The sequence below is a fragment of the Melopsittacus undulatus genome, chromosome 4 (genome assembly GCF_012275295.1).
Source record: "Melopsittacus undulatus isolate bMelUnd1 chromosome 4, bMelUnd1.mat.Z, whole genome shotgun sequence".
NCBI lineage: Eukaryota > Metazoa > Chordata > Aves > Psittaciformes > Psittaculidae > Melopsittacus > Melopsittacus undulatus.
This window is the reverse complement of record NC_047530.1, coordinates 71,957,547-71,974,986: the sequence shown is the minus strand read 5'-3', so window position 1 is coordinate 71,974,986 and position 17,440 is coordinate 71,957,547. Positions and strand designations below refer to the sequence as shown.

Below are 17,440 nucleotides of genomic sequence, written 5' to 3'. Positions count from 1 at the left end.
GTGGAGGTGGCACCCTCCTGGCCAAGCGGCTGCTGCTGTACCTGACTATAGGCACAGGCCACCAGTCTGCATCAACCCCCTTCAGTAGCAAGCACCCACCAGCCTGCACACAACCCCAAAGGGACAGACATCAGGAATTTTTGAGGAATCTACAAAATGTCTCAGATGGAGAGAGAGTGTTTAATTACCTTTAAATCATTTTCATTGTGGAGCTGGGGCAAGCGTTTAATAAACATTATTTAGCATTTACTATGTTCTTTTATGAAAAACAACAAAGTAACAGAAATACAAATTAAATTAAACCAAAGCAGTTCAACCATTTAGGTTAGTTTCAACTTTTACACTTTAAAAACACAACAGCAAAGGTGAAGTCTATTTCTTCAGGACCCCAGCCTTCATATCACTTCAGGGGTGAGTCAACTCAGGGATTAAAATCTCATTATTTCCTCAAATTCTTCCACAGAGGTCAAAGTTTCAGTTTGCTAGTTTTTAACTAAACTCAGAGTAAAATCCAATGCTAATTCAGTCTGTATGTTTTGCATGGAAAATCTTTACTATGTTAATTTTATTTAAACATTTTAAAACACTTGCACCAGAGAAGGTGGTTTGCCTTTTTTTAATGTTTATTTCAAGATCAGAAGACCAGCAGAATTCCCTTTAACACAGAGATACTTGAATATTTCCTCAGTGTCTAAAGAAATTGATCAAGTACTGTGTCTGAAAACCCTCTGTGCTTTCTTCTTACTATTTGAGAAAATCCTTCAATACTAAGTTGCAACACATGGTTACCCATACAAGCCTCATTTCTTTCCTTCCTTTGGTGTTGCTTTGCTTCTTGACACAGTAGCATTCTTGACCAATAATTATTATTACCCAAAAAGATAACATATGAAGCATTTTTTTTCTTTCAGTTGGTAGAACCAGAGATGATTGCATATTGGCTGTAATCCTAAAAACAATTTGGGTAAAAACTATAAGCTGCATCAGTCTGTCAATTAACACATTTAACCTACATCTTTTTCATACAATTGTGATATGTAAATTAAGAGTGTTAAATTAGACATCTTTAACTTGCCCAACACATTTTTTAAATTAATATGCCATTACAAACTGAAACAAGGACATCCTTCATTCTCTTAGGACATTTAGCAGCACCAATAGAGTGCACACAAGCCACCCTACAGCACTGCACGTACCTCTGCAGAGCACCTGGAGCACAACACAAAGGACAAGCAAACCCTTAGCATAAAGTTAAGACAAATGTTAAGCTAAAAAGTGAATTGTATTTAGGCAGTTGTTACAGGAAGGCTGTAACACCAAAAGATGAGCTACAGAGAAACTGGAAGAACTGTTCTCAAAACACCCTTCACAAGCTGAGGATGAGCAAGCACATTTTGAGTATACTACATGTTTATGCACCAACTTCTACAACTGCAACATGTTCATTTTCAGGAAAATCTCTCACTTCACAGACAACCAAACACACCTGAAGCAAGGATCAATCATGTCAGAAAAGCCTTTTCACTTTATAAGAATATTTCTGAACTTGGGGGGGGAGGGGGAAATACATTTTAAACCCTTTTGCACTACAGGCACACCAAATGCTCAAAGAGATTTCATTTTACAGGTTATTGTTTACTGCTGTTTTGTTTTCGTTTTCCTTCATGTTCACATTGGTCAGTGTCTTAGTAAGAAACCTTTTCTACACACACTTAACTGCTATGGAAGAATTCAGCAGATGCCCACTGAGCCCTACTCCTCTGAGGGACCTTTAAGTCCAACCTGCAGAGGGTCACTGCAGTGCAGTCCACACAATGGAGGCCAACAGCTCTGCACCATGCAGAGCAGTTTAAAAAAAAAAAAAAAAACACAGAGTCCTCACCCTGTGAGATGTTACACGTGCTACTAGGAACTGTTCAGGAAAGACAATCAGAATCAAACATGCAATCCCATGCCAACACATTTCTTCTGACTTGCCATCAAGAGCCTTATCAGTGCCATGACACTACAGCTTACCAATGAATGAATCAACAAGCACATGGGAACTGAATGGTAATTACCAAGACAGGGTAGCTCTAGGTTTAGTAGTATGTTTGCAACTACTATTTCACCCGTATTCATGAAACACCAAATATATGCACAGAGCTGAACAGCATCAATTAACAAGAGATAAGCAATAACTTCTTTTTGCTAACCCCTCTCACAGTGACATGCAGAAGTCCCATGAAGTCTGCCCAAGTATCATTCTTCTTTCACCTCTACCCCCACCTACTTCTGTCTGTATAAAGTCCAGAACTCAAAGAAGAATTCTGGGGAACTGAGATAAAAAGGACTGACAGAAAAAAAAAAAAACCACCTTCACTCCAGAATAGGGATTCTTCCCACTGTAGAACTTGTGATGTCAAGACCACTTTGAGTTCACAGGCCTTTGCATTCCAAAGTGAAGCCCCTACAAAAAGCAGATCACACTAGTTTTCCAAGTTCCAGGCTGGTTCCAGTCTCACTTCCACAGGCAAAAGATGACAAATCTTTTGTCATCCTCTTTGCCTGTATGTAGAAGGAAACTCCTTTGCTCTCCCAGTTCCTCTACGAAGTCCTCTTATTTCCCCAAATGCTAAGTTCCACAATCACATAATCCTACAAAGAAGTCCATCCTGTTATGAATCTTTCAGGAGCAAAAGGAGCACAAGGTACTCTTCAGAGAAAGAAGCACATGCTATTCTCAACTAGGCAGCAGCAAGAAAGCCCTTTCCACTCACCCTGAACTATCAAACTGAAGCATTTCTACCAGAAGGCAGTTGAAAGGTATGAGCAGGCTCCTTCCCTCCCCAGAAAAAGTGGGGTTTGTCAATTTGCTTTGCTTTTCGTCATCTTGTGGTACACATGTCTGAAGAAGCACACTTCTCTTTCCAGATTTTCCATCACAGTCATGAAAAACTTTAATTTCCCTCTTCAAAGAGGGAACCTACTGATATCTTCAACCAGGTCCAAAAAGAACAGTCAAGTATGAGATAAACACTGCAGCGTCTCAAAAGATGCTAGTTAAAAGTTTCCCTACATCAGGAAATGGGCAGGGATGCCTCTTGCTATTCCTTGTGGGAATAGTACAGGTGCTAGCAGGAAACTCACTTGGGCCATACAAGGACTGGTACCACAGAGTAAGAACGACAAGGGCACTCTGTGCAGAGGAACAGTAGCCTCTGAAATGCATCTATACTTCTGAATAGCCTCAAAATACAAACAAGCACTCAAAATCCTTTTCTTTTTTCTTCATCTGCCACTGCATTGATGTGCTGTGGCTCTATTAACCCAGCCTTGCAGAACAACTTCAAGTTAATTCATCTTTTCCATTTGCTTTAGTCCACTCCCCAGAGCTCTATAGCCAGTATTTATTTGTTTTAAAGCTAAGCCAAAAGCATACAAATGCTAACATTTCAGGGCCTTCTGTACTCTTGCTTGCATGCAGTAGGTCCTCTTTTAGAATAAAGATCATCCATTTTGGGAACTAAACCAACATAACTGTAATTGGTCTACATGTCAAAGTCTTACAAATCTCCAGACTGAGAATAAAGCAAGTTTCACTCCTAGCAGACCCTTTGTTTAAAGAAAGCCTAAAACAGCATTGCAGACTCAAACACCAATTTCTCACCAGAGACTCCAGGAACTGCAGAAGAAAATTGATGGCTTCTAAAACTGAGCTTGGCCTTCTGGCTTGTAACTGTATGTCATCTTGGCCTTCCTAATGGAGAAACAGGACAAAGTTTCCTCAAAATCCTGGACGCTGTTGTACATTAGAGACCAATAAATGCTTTACTTGAATGTCTAACCAACATTCAGGATCAAATCCCAACTAAAGACATGAAGTCAAAGACTTTTCCAGCCATTAAAAAAAAAAAATGAAAAAAGCCACTTTTGCACAAGGCATGGAAATACCGTATTTCTTTGGATCAATATTTTAATGGCATTTAGGATTTTCTAATTTAGGAACAGTCATATCAGCACACCTATTCTTCAGAATATTATTTGCATCATAAAGAACGTGTATGGAGGGCTCTAAATAGCTTCAGATTTTGGAACAGGTTTTGCAGAACAATTATGCACAAGTTTGCTTCAGAGGTATGGACATAAGTCTTAGAAATGTGTAAAATGCCTACACAAAGACAGAAAAAAATCCCTATTGTTTAGGCAAGCTGGAACATGTTACTCATTAAGGTTATTCTCAACTAAAGACTGATGCAAACATGCTGGGTCCACAAACACACACACAGAAAGCGTCTACGTGGCATTTCTGGCACGTTTGTAAAGATCTAATTGACAACCAACTAACGTGAGGTTAAGAGATAGACAAAGCAAAGCCAATGAGTTGTTCAAGAATCTTTAAGTAGCGCACAGTCCTGACAACAAAAGCCAAGGGGCAGGATCCATGAGAACCGACATGGAGGAGAGACCAAGTTATGATTCACATGAAAAACAGGAAGCCACCAGTTGTACTTCAAGCTGCACCTTTACCAGTGCTGCATGCACATGATGCAGGAATTTGCAGGTAGGGGCAACTTATCCCAGGTTTCTTCACAATCTTTTAGGTACAGCTTTTTCTTTTCTCCCAGTGACTTGAAATAACTTGCATGTTTCTTTCTGGAGAAGGGCTCAAATTATGCAAACACGTTGGAAGATAGCCAATACTCAAATGATTTAACCTTCATCATAACCACAAAGTGAACACGTACCTCTGCTCTTACACAGACCTGTGTTCAGTTAGCTAGTCTGCACAGAAAGGGCTTCTAAACTGCAGCAAAGGGTTCTGCCTAAGAGAAAGAACTACATCAAAAGAAGACCCTTAGTGAAGACAGTCCCTGAATCAAGATAAGGAGAGACAGTCCCACACTACATTTATACCTTATTACCCTTGAGATGAAAAGCAGGCAGAGTGAAAACTGCCATGCAAGCATCTTTTTATCATCATCAACATTTCATTTAGACTCAAGATGTGTACAGGTTTTACAATTCAGACAAAAAATACAGGTCAAGTGGAATAAAAACTGCTTAGCTCAATGCCCAGTAAGTAAGAATGAATGTCTAGAAAAGAATTCAAGAATTCTAGCTTAAGTTCTCCAGCTATATATTTTTCTATTTTAATCACAGTCACCAAGAAGCACACACAAACACATTCACCTTGGTTTTGTGTTTCTGATTTTGGGGTTGGTTTTTGCTGGGTTGTTGTTCTGTTTGTTTTTTTTTTCTCCTCCAATTCACAAACATCAGCACTTTTTTCCCCCTGAGCTACTAGTACATCTAAAATAGATGGCTTTTTTAGAATGCACAACTTATTTTAATTCCACACCTAAGCAGATATGAATTAGTAATTTAATACTCAGACTAGCACACTACAAGTCATATCTTTTTACTCTGACAATAAAAAATAAGAAGTCACACACATTATAATACTACAGGATTGACTGCCACATAAAATCCATTGCCAAATCATCCTACAGCCTGGGATTTGCCCAGCCCATGCAATCAAAATCGATGTTTTAAACAGCTGCTACACAGACCTGTAGCTTCAACAGGCAGTTACACTCAAGCAGCAGTATGAAGTATAATTTAATGGATGAAAGAAACAACCCAAAAAACATTGCTCCTTATGAAGTCAAGAAGAGTTTCAACATGCAACATGGACATGATTTTTAACAATAATAAACAACCTGCAAGTTTTTCTCTAACATAACACAGTACAACTAATTTATTCTCTTAAACCAACCTATTATCTTTTCATTTTATTTTCTCTTTTAAGATTCAGCCTTAAGATGAGTTAATTGTTGCAGTCCTCCCACACAAACACGAGAGACAAGTTTATTGCAGTGGAGAGCCCTAAATAGCACAGTCTGGTTTAGGCTGACTAATACAAACACACATTCTGTTTAATTTTACATTTGTTCCTAGGGAGATTTAGCTCTCATCTCTTCTACCTCCAATTCAATACTAGTTGCCATCGTAGGAAATCAACCACCCCTATGGGGATGAGTAACACAGGCAGATCCAACATCATGCATAGCATCTCACAGGGGACAGGCTGGCTATCATGCTAGTCACAAGCCTTACAAAGAAGGAAGGAAAAGAGGGCTTTGGGGCCATGGCATGAAAGCCATGGCATGCAGAACTTCCGAAAAACAACCAGGGCCAAAGAGCATGTAGGCAGCATAGAAACCCAGAGGAACTCTTCCAGGAGAATAGACCACACCAGGTCCACTCTGGCACCAACAAATCCAAAGCACTCTGCAAACAGCCTTGGTCACAGCCAGAAGAGTCAACACACCCATAACACACCAAGTAAGGCAATGGTATTCACAAAGACAAGGTAGCACATAGAGTCCACCATGTCTGCCCAGCCACTACTACCCTCCCTAGCAACAGCATGAAAAACAACAAACCTGTTATTAATTTACATTACAACTAACCTGGCAAAGACAGACTAAGTTTTAATTAAATTAATGACTTATCCAGTTCACCATATGGCCATAGAGATACCAGCAAAGGCAAAAGATCAGCACAGGGAGAGGGACAAGCATGACTACTTATTTCCCTGGCATAAGCCAGCAAAATGGCTTGCACAACCACAACACCAACTGCCTAAAACTGCTCAGCCAGAAACCCCAGGCCATTCGGAGAGGAAGGTTGAAGGGGCCTGCTGAGGCACACCAACTTATGAAAGCAGAGATCAGCAGCTTGCAGGACTTCAAAAGGAAGACACTTCTAACCTCCAAGCTATCCACTCAGCCAAAGGCAGCTGTCAAAAAGCTGCCAACCTGCTCCTACTGCTACAGGATATTTGCCAGACAAGCACAAGACCTGCAATTAGAAGAGGTGTTTGCTGGCCTCTCTTCTGCAACTTATTAGCAGAGAGGTAAGGCTGGTAGTCAGTACAAGAAATGCCTGATCTCCAGTGAGCACAACTCATTACAACTGCTCTGCAACACAAGGAAGAAGTTCTCCTACCAGTTTCCATTCAACTAAGGACGATCTGTGTCTTCAGCATGAAGAGAAGGAATATTCCAAGTAGGACAATAGGACAGAAGGCTAAGAGTTGTAGCAGCATCTCCTCTTCTGTAAAAAGGCCCAGAAAACAGCTGCTGGCATTCCCCTCTACCACCTCCTACCACCATCTTTTTTCATTCCAGACAAGGGAAATGAAGAGTCCAAACTCTGCCTTGAACAATCACCAAGCATGAGTTCTTCTGTTTTAGTAAGCTTTTCCTAAACAAGCTGTAGTCTTCCTAAATCAGACTTGAGTTAATTTACAACAGGCTACAGACACTTCCACATGCATCTTTTCAGAAGCTTTACAGGTAGCAAACAGTAATGTGGCTTGACACTGCCAAGAGCATTTCAAAAGTGGGGGATGCACTGACAAAAATGGCTTCTAGGGATGAGCAACCATTTAGCTGCCTTTTCAAATCAACAGGAGAAACAGAAGAACAACAAAACATACACCTAACTCAACAGTAGCCTGCTGACTCAAGAGGCAAGTAGAAGATGCTTAGGAAGAAGTATAAGGACACAGCATGCAAAGGTTACACTTTCACCTTCCTCTGGCCCCTGACCCCATGCTTCCCAGTCAGAGACAAATTCCCAAGCCTAAACTGCATCTGGACTACTGTATTTAATGATTCATCCACATACCTACAAACATATTCAATGCCTTATAAAATAAGAAAATAAATCTTTCGAATATCCTACTGTCATTATTCTGTAACTTGAACAGGCACAAGACAAAACCTTTTTCTTAACTTCAAAACTGCTATCAACAAAACACAACATTCCCCATTTCTTGCATCATAAGAAAAAAAAGTAAAATCATAATTTCTCATTTACTCACATGTCAATTGTGACTTTAAGACCTCTATACCATACTCTTTGGAACATCCCCATCCTCAGTTAACAACAGCAAATCAGTTAATTTAGACATGTTGCACCTACACCACCTTAAGAAGCTTTGTAGAAATAGGCTGAGCCAACACCATGTAAAACAGCAGGTCCTGAGCATGAAGAAACTGGATCTGAACAAAAAAGGAGTTATTCCAATTGCCTAGAGACTTATACTGCCTTTGTACTCAAACAGAACAGAGCACAAACACTTGAAGGACGTTGATCTTGGGATCTTTAGAGGCGTTTAAGACCTGGTGGCACACTAATTTTCAGACACAGAGAATGCACAACATGTTCAAACGAGAACTGGGCAGAATCCTCAGTCCAACAGGCCCTGGGATCCAACCTCACTGTCTGGCCTGCCAGGCATAGCCACTACACCACAGAGCAGTATTCATGGTTAACACTGGTTCAGCAAACAAGGTGGAACACCAACAACCAGGATGAATTCAGCATGAAATGAAAGAACAGATCAAAAGAACCCTGTTAAAAGATGGGATCATATAACTGGCAGACCGTGATGCAGCACCTGATGTTGACTACTTACCAGCAGATGAATCATAAGGTCAGTTCTGGCCTTCCAGGGGAAAGTCAGCATCTGTACTGCTAGCAAATAACACCATCAAATTTCTAAAACGTATCACTACTTCATTTCCCATGAAAAAAAATAGTAACGTACTTATTTCACTAGGAATATCAGCACACTTCTCGTGTTTCTTAGAGAAAACAGTTGGCATCCCACAGAATTACTGTCAAAGGCTAGACTCAATGTTACTTTATCACCAGTTGGTTCACTGTAGATCTTGTTACAAGAGTAAAATTTTGAGAACACGTACCAAATACTAGCAAGACTTACAAATGTAAATCACCTTAAAATAGGAACCTGTGAACTCTGAGCTGTATACATATAATTGCAAAAGAACACATTTTAAGGAAAGGATTTCCTATCAGCTGAAAGTGGGTCATGTGCACGCTCCTGGTCCAATGTAACACAGAAAATTATTTCATGACAGATACTTAGTGCCATTAGACTACACTTTCTTGCTTTTGAAAGTATTAATCTAAAACTGTGTTTTGACTGAAAAAAGGAACTTCTTGAAAGCATTTCCATGTAACTCCATAAATTTCACAGTCAACAGCATTTTCTAAATTCATACTACCAAAATACTTGTAAACTTTTGGAAAGCTGAACCCGCATCACTGCAAAGAAATACCATTGTTCTTTACTTTACAGATATATACAGATATGTAAAAGATGCAAATTACTTATGTCCTTAACATGTAGTTGCTAAACTTGTCTAGAGCTGAACTTAAAAGGTGCCTTCTTAGACAGTGTTGGATACCTTTGTAACTAACATGCTTTTAAACTGTCTGTCTTGACTACCCTCAAGTCTCAAAGCAAATAACCTATCCCCTAACAGACAAGCATGCCCTCATCAAGGCCAGCCTACAATCCACCCTAGCCAATCTACATGAATTCTTACACACAGAGAGTCTGGGAGAGAGCAATTATCACTCAGAAACCAACTGCATTCAGCACCACCACTGTAATCTTCTATAGCTCTATACAGCTTCCTGGGTGAGTGGGCTAAGTTTTTAGCCTGTTTTATACACAGCCGAAGAGATGAAAGATAAAAGAGCAGATAGAGATGCCCATTTGAGAGTTCAAATATCCAAGAAGGCAAGTGAACACAAGCAGGGTTCGTTTTTCTTTTTGCAGGGATGAGGGGGCTAAAAGGATGCCTAATTATTTTACAACGGCTGTCCCTAGATCCTAATTTAGCATCAGGCTTTCATTAAATATAAGCATGACTTCAGAGTACCAGCTGTCCAAAAAACCTGAGAAAAACAACAAAAAACCAAACACAACCCACCCATAACACCCCACTGGTGTTCTTTCCCCCGCCTTTGTTCTCTTCCTACCCCAAGAGCTTCTTCACTGCTCAAGAGCCCACCGCTTTCTCCATTCCTAAGAAGCATGCAGCTTGTGAAAGAGCAAAACAAGGAGAGCAGGGCTTCAAAGAGAGAGATGGTGTTTCTCCAAATGACTTTTATCCCTCTCTCTGACTCATTTCCATCCCTCCAAATAAGCTATTTGATGCTTCTGTTGCTGCTGTGTCTGGCAGATTTGGCAAATGATGCAAGTCTCCATTCCTTCCCTGCTGGACACATTTTGGAGGCAGGCTAACAATGCCACCTCAAGTTACGTTGCCACATGCCCTGCCCCAGCCCTGGCCACCAAGCCTTCTGGTTTTCCTTTCCACCTGTACTGGGCTTTACCTGCCACAGTCAGGCTGTGGGCAACTACAACATCATTTGCAATGGGTAAAACAGGAAAAAAAGCCCCCCTCTGTTGGCTCAGGGAGACATGAATTTATTCTGGAGAGCTAGCCTCAAAAACAGGCACATTCTGCAGGAAATGGCTATATTTAGACCTCCCCTTTCACCTCAGCTCCTCAACACATTCACACTCTGCTGCAGAAGAATCTTCCTAAACGGTGTTAGAGGTAAGCTTTCACAGGTCACCTCAGCAGAAAAATGCAACCAACTTAATACATGCTAATATAGAAGATTGTAAGTAATCATCAGAATATCAAATATCCACCTACTAAGGCACAAAAACATCTCCCACCTCCCAAAGCGTGTTACACTGCAAGCTCCAAGAACATAATATGGCCAAAGTTACTTTATGACTTAAGTTCACTGAGTGCGAGACTGAACTTGTGCATGCACCACTCAGGCCTTCACAAACACTTTTTTAAGTTAACTGCTGGAGCCAAAGTATTCTCTACAGAGAGCACAAACACGAATTAATAACATCAACAGCTACATGACCAAAATACTTCCAATTTCCTAATGTACATGTAAAAATAGGTGATTAGAAAATGAGTTAGCAACAGTTACTTTGCAATGGAACTTGCACAGAGAGTCAACAATGTCTCTGGAAACATCACCATGCCCCCACCAGTAGGATTTCCCTTTCTCAGCTTGCAACTTTGAAACATAAGACTTGAAACTAAAACAAACAAAACAAAACAAAAAAAAAACACACAAAAAAACCAAACAAATAATAATAAAAAAAAACTAAACATGTAAGACAGTTTTCTTCCCTCAGGCTGTTCCATTTAACTAACAGCCTCACCTCCTATACTTTTTGGCCTAACTACAATTCAGAACCACAACACTGATTATTTATAAACTGAAATGGTTGAGGAGTGATCCAAGTCACAGGAACAGACCTTAAAGTTTGTCCTGAGATGGAAACAGGAGCAGACAAAAGGAAACACCTATCTTTACAGCATGAGAGAACAAATAAGCAGAGATTTCCAATCAATAACTACTCCCAAGTCCCATTAGGCAAGGAGTAGCACCCCCACCACCCCCTTAAACGAAGCAGTGGAATGCAGGTCTTATCCCAGCAAACAAAATACTGAGATGGAAGGTAAACCTCTCAAAACATCACACACACTTAGCACCTCCCAAGGAAAGCAGAGTGTATACAGGAACTTTTTGTTCCCCTAAAACAGATCTGTAACACCTCCTCAAAAAAAAAGTTGCAGTCATCAAAGGAACCAGACCTGCACTTGAGAGCTTTCCACATTCAGGGTATCAGCTTTTGCTGATTTCAATTTCAAGGCAACCCAGTATTCTTCAAGCAGCACTAGACCTTCAAGGACCAAACTTGGAGAATATTTACAAAGCACCCACTGCATTCCAGGTCACTACTGTTTCTCTGAAGATGAAGTAGAAGGATCATAGTAAAGATCTTATTACAGGAAACAAAAGAAAACTGAAGATTTAAAAACAGACCTGTCATTGCCCACAGCAAACTGCTACAACCATAGGAGTTTTCTTAAATGAAAGGCTCAGATGCACAACAGACGCGTTTCAATGCACACCACAATCATGTAAAACTGGCAAAAGAACCTGCCTCTTACAAAAGCTCAATGCATCACTCCCAAGTGCCAGTTCTGCAGCTCAATACAGAACCTGAAAGTTTCTACCTGATGATGCCACCAGTAACAGCACCACCTCTCTCTCAGTTTTGCAGAAAGGGGTTCAACTCCAGAGTACTGTACGAGTACTGCTAGAAATAAGTTACTTTAACATATTTTTACAGACTAACAGAATTGGAAAGACTGCCCAGACAGCTTCCACTACTATATTCATGCCTCAGATTTCACAGACCAGCATGCAGTTTTAAAAGCCCCGAGGTTAACACGTGGATCTGAGCGGGCTGAAAGAACGTCTGCCTGCTTGGAGTAACTCATCCTCCATCACCAGCAAAAGTCGTGACAGGAATTCAGGCACCAGGCCTACTGTCCCCTTTGTTTCCTCCCAAAATTCAGAGCTGTATGACTGTAAACAGGCAGGCTGGTTTAGACCCCTACTGACTCAAGGTGTAGAACACCATCCTATTTGGCCAGAAAAGAAGTGCCCTGAATAAACTGATATGCATAAAGGACTTTGGCCTGTAACTTTCTTCTTCCTATCAAACCACGGACCTGCAGCATACTTACATTTAGTAACGCCAGCATAATCATGCTCAAAGAGCTCATTCGGTTGTAGCACAACCCTGCAGCTCCAATTTATATCAGTCTATGTTGTTAAAATAAAGGGAAAAAAAGACACCCGAGTCGCCGCCCCTCGCCGCAGCCTGTTTACCGGGGAACCGAGCGATGCTGGTCACCACCATATGTGTGCTTTGCAGCAGCCGCAGGGAACCGGAATCCTTTGTGCCTGCCCCAGGGCTCAGACACAGCTGGGTGCGCTGCGCGGCAGGGTGGGAGCCAGCGCCGGTGGTCGCCAGACACTCAGCTTTCCATGCCGTGAGGAAAGCCGCTTGCTCGGTGAATCTCCCCGAGCCGGGAGGCCAGCCGACAGGAATTTTCCCTCCCGGATTTTACGACGTTCCCTCCTCCTCCCTCCCCCCCACCTCGGGCAGGGGCCGCGACGACAACAGCCTCCGGGCCGGCGGAGCAGGGGCAGGGCCTGCGCTGCGGGGACCGGCACTGCCCCTCACAGCAGCCCGCAGCGGCCGGGAGACCCCCGCCGCGGCTCCCCGCGGCCCAAGGCGGCTCCTCCCGCAGCTCCGCGCCTCTCAGCCCCTCCCCAGCCGAGCGGGTGTCTGCACTCACCTCCTCACTGGCACGGCGGGCTGGCCATGGGCGGCGGGGCCGCCGCGCTCAGGCCCGGCGCTGCTGCTGCCCGCGGCCCGCCCGCATGCCCGCGGCAGCGCCGAGCGGCGGCGGAGCGCTGACAAAGGGGACGGCGCGACGGGCGGGGCGGCGGCGGGGGCTGTGGCGGAGCGCCCCGCCCCGCCAATGGCCGCCGGTGGCCGTCACTCTCGGCCCGATGCGTCACTTCCGCCCGCCCGCCTCATCGCGCCCCCTGGCGGCGGCGGCGCGGTGCCCGGCAGGCCCGCGGGTGAGCTGTGGGTCTGGGGAGCGGCTCCGGACCGGCCTCGGTGACCCGCCCGGTAACAGTGCAGTGACCGCGGGGAGCGCAGCGACCGGATACCCCCGGGGCGGGATGGGGCAGCCAGAGCTGCTCGGAGCAATCTGTGCCATGGCCTCAGAGGGAAAAGCTTCTTCCTAATATCTGATCTAAACCTCCCCTCTGTCAGTTTAAAGCCATTCTTCTTTCTTCTACAAGTCCTTGTCAAAAGCCCCTCTCCAGCTTTCTTGGAAAAAAGAAGCTGCTCTAAGGTCTCCCCAGACCCTTCTCCAGGCTGAACAAGCCCAGCTCTGTCAGTCTGTCTCCATAGCAGAGGTGCTCCAGCTCTTGGAGCATCTTTGTGGCCTCCTCTGGACTCACTCCAACAGTTCCACGTCCTTCTCATGTTGGGTGCCCCAGGGCTGGATGCAGCACTGCAGGGGCGATCTAACAAGAGGGGAGTAGAGGGGAAGAATTGCCCACCCCCCCCCCCTCCTCCGGACCTGCTTGTCACATTCTCTTTGGTGCAGCTCAGGACACGTTTGGTTTTTGGACTGCAAGCACACTCATTGCCAAGTCATGGTGAGCTTCTCATCAACCAACACCCCCAGTTCTCCTCAGGACTCCTCTCAATCCAGTCACTGCCCAGCCTCTTATTTGTGCTTGGGATTGCCCAAACTCAGGTGCAGGACCTTGCTCTTGGCCTTGCTGAGCTTCATCAGATTTGCACAAGCCTCTCTCCCCAGTCTGCTCAGGTCTCTCCAGACAGCAGCCCTTCCCTCCAGTATGTTGGCCACAATACGATCTGCTCCATGACCTTGCTGGACACTGTCAGGCCCGTAGCCCCCTCTTGTTTCCTGTTTTAAAAATGGGGTTACTTTTGACCTTTTCCTGTCAGTGGGACCTACACTGGACTACCACGACTTGTCAGATAGCTTGTATGATGGCTTGGGCACTTCATCAGCCAGTTTCATCTGGATCCATGGATGCATCTCATCAGATCCCACGGACTTACACATCTTCAGATTTCTTAGATGATCTCAAACCTGACCTCCTACAGTAGGTTTTTCCATTCTCCCAGTCCCTGCCAGTTGCACAAAGTAAATGTCAATGCAAGTTCCTAAAAAAGCACAGGTTTCTCTCTAAGAGGAATAACAAAGCAGATTTCCAGAATAGTTGCATCTATTTACTATCAGCAGAGCCTTTAAATTATCATATGATGGATTAAGGACATAAAAACCTACATTTTATACAAGCCTCTTCAACTCTAAACAGACTACATCAGAAATTCCCAAATAATATTGACCCTGTGATGCTCGCATACCTTCCTGACACCAGTCCCATGATACAGGGCTTCCCTGTGATGCTCCATGTACCCTCTAGACAGTGACAGAGTGACAGAGTACTCAATGGCAATGAGGAAGGTGAGTCCCATGACACCAGCAGCTAAGGCTGTGTGAAACCATTCTGTCAGGCCTCGTTTGTCATACCCTGTCTGAAACATTAACTTGTTCCCAAACACTTTATCAGGAATCACATGTCCCTCTGTGATCAGCCTGGGGCTGCCATAATTGCCGCATGGTGTGCTCTCACCTGCCTGGGAGCATCATTCTGTACATGAACCTGAGCTAGACCATGTTTGTTTTCCTAGGCAACACTGCCAGGCACAGCTCTGCTGCTCGTGAACGTGGAGTACATCAGGCTTTAACAGCATGCAGCACATACCAGCAGGTGACCCACAGAGGTCTCCTTCCTGATCCAAGGAAGGCAGACACCAAAGGTCTGCACAGGGACACAGTCAAACCATGTTCTTATGATGGTAATGAGACCCCGAGGCTGGCTGAACTGCCGCCTGCAGCTGTAGAGGGTGGCATGGAAAGATTTCAGGCCAGAGGGGAGGCATGATGCACCCTGTGCTGCTTCTCCTATGTGACTTATTTTGTTCTTTTTCTCAACACGTACAGCACATTCCAAGCAGTGACGTGAGCTGCTCTGAGACAAGAGGTGAAGGACTAAGGGAAGTGAAAACAGAAGACATGGAGATGTAGCATGAGTCAGGCTGGGGCAATATGGGTGGTGAACACAGCAGTGGTATGGGGTGGGAAGTGAATGCTGATTCCCTTGGGAAAAGCCAGGTGCGCAGAGGGTTTGTGAAGTGCTCCCTCAAAAGCTTCTTTGTGTGTACAGCCCATTTAAGCACTATTCTCCAAATGGGGCCAGGATTTGACTCATTATGAGTAATAGGAATGTTTTAAACAGAGAAAAGAATACTAATTCCCTTAAAAATATAGATAGGTCTACATTTGGCTCAACAGTACAAGGCCAGTAATTTTCCACAGCATACTGCCAAATAACTGAATGTGACATTCAAGTAGCTCATGTGTAGGTGTTCCTCAGGAGAAAACACAGCTTTAACAAGGACCATTTTCCAAAAGAGAAGACTAAAGGTTGGGTATCTAAATAAGACTTTACAGAATCTAAGTAAACAACTAAATTTCCAGAAATGCCAAGCTTCTCTTGAGGCTCTACAGGTGGTGCTGACAGCCAACAGTTCTGAACATCTAGCTGCTTACTGGGAGCCTAAAGCACACTTGAAAAAGAGTAGCACATGTGCTTAATAGAGCTCATAGCAAAGGGTGACATTGTTGGATTAAAAGCCATCTCTAACTAATGACAGGTTGCAGGATTTTCAGGTGACATGAGAAACTGCATGGTTTAGAAGCACTTTGCATGAAAAAGTTTCCACTTTACTTTTGGTAGAACAACATGGGGTTTGGAAACTGTCATTTTCTGAGTAACCCACGCATGGCTTGCCAAGGGACAGCTGTTGCTAAGTGCTCGTTCAAAACCACAGAAGGAACCAAGGCTGGAAACTGGAATTAGGACTCAGCAGCTCCTGCCCACAGCCTGGATCACATACAGTTTACATGCAGCTGATTTTCAATTAATAGTAAAAATGGGGGAGAATTAGTTAGTGAAGTAATCTCAGGATAATCTGTAAACATGACTGTTTTCTGTCCTTTTGAATACCACTTCTTATTCTTCATTATAAGCATCCTTACAAATAAGTTTGCTTTCCAAATGGTGCAGGTTTTCTTCAATTGTCTTTTCTACCAGTATTGTAATTGTTGACAGAAAATTACAGCTGTAAGTAGAATTTTATCTATAATAGTGTTATCTGGGGAAGAAAAACAGGGCTGAAGTCCAAGATGAGTATTGTGACAATGTGCTTTGTTTAATGGCTGTCAGTGGTGTCTCAGAACCAGGACCACTTGTTCTGCTGCTGGCCAATGACTTGGAGAGGATCCCAGGTGTGCTCTGCTTGCAGTTGTTTTCTGGGGCCCACATACGTCTAAAGAGCAGGATATTCGCATGCGAGTGTACAATGTTTGTATTAATCAAGGTGTGATAATGGCATGTCTGTGTGAAAGGAGTACTATGCACATAAATTGTCATGCACAGACATTAGAATAAACCTATTAATGTTAATGCAAATATCCTGCTCTTTAGAAGTATGTGGGCCCCAGAAAACAATTGCAAGCAGAGCACACCATTTGCTGTAGAGCAGGTTCACCCTGTCATCCTTCCACGCAGAAAACTCTCCCAACCAGACTGCAAGTATAGCAAAAGCAGGCTCCTCTGTTTTGAAATTATTACCATGGTAACACGAAACCCTTTTGTACTTCATAAATTCTGCCTCTCTGGAGCAGCTGAAATTTCAAGTAAGACTACTTCACAATGCTATGTGAGCATAGAAACAGCTCACACAGTTTAAAGATGATATACAGGAATTTTTTGGAGCTCTAAGGAGTTGTTGGACTCCCAGACCAGTCACCTCATTTAGTAAAATGATCTCCTTTCAGACTCCTGTGTCTTTTCAATTGAAAGGCAAATCTGCCATCCTGAGGAGTGGAGCCCCACTTGGCACAAGCAGCCATTAGACAGATTACTAGGCACTCTCAAAGCAAATCTACCTCAAAAAGGTTTATGGGAATATTCCTGTGCCAACACAGCCCCACACAGCCCCATGGGCAAGGCACGGGAGGCTTCATCGCGCAGCAAGCAGCATGGTTGCAATGCC

The 17,440-nt window shown here is 43.5% G+C and overlaps 1 protein-coding gene across 3 annotated transcripts in view; it reads right to left on the bottom strand.

Moving 5' to 3' along the window:
• The window catches only part of ACVR1 (activin A receptor type 1), a 63,782-nt gene extending 50,614 nt beyond the window's left edge, over nt 1-13,168 (bottom strand). Inside the window, exons 1-2 of one of the 3 annotated variants that reach the window (XM_034061404.1) lie at nt 13,062-13,155; nt 3,650-3,739 (exon numbers count right to left, since the gene is read on the bottom strand). The gene's annotated coding sequence lies outside the window, so the exon portion shown is untranslated. Of the gene's footprint in view, nt 1-3,649; nt 3,740-12,443; nt 12,494-13,061 lie in introns of those variants that run through there. The other 2 variants (XM_034061403.1, XM_005153728.4) reach the window with 2 other exon arrangements.
• Nucleotides 13,169-17,440: the final 4,272 nt, after the last annotated feature.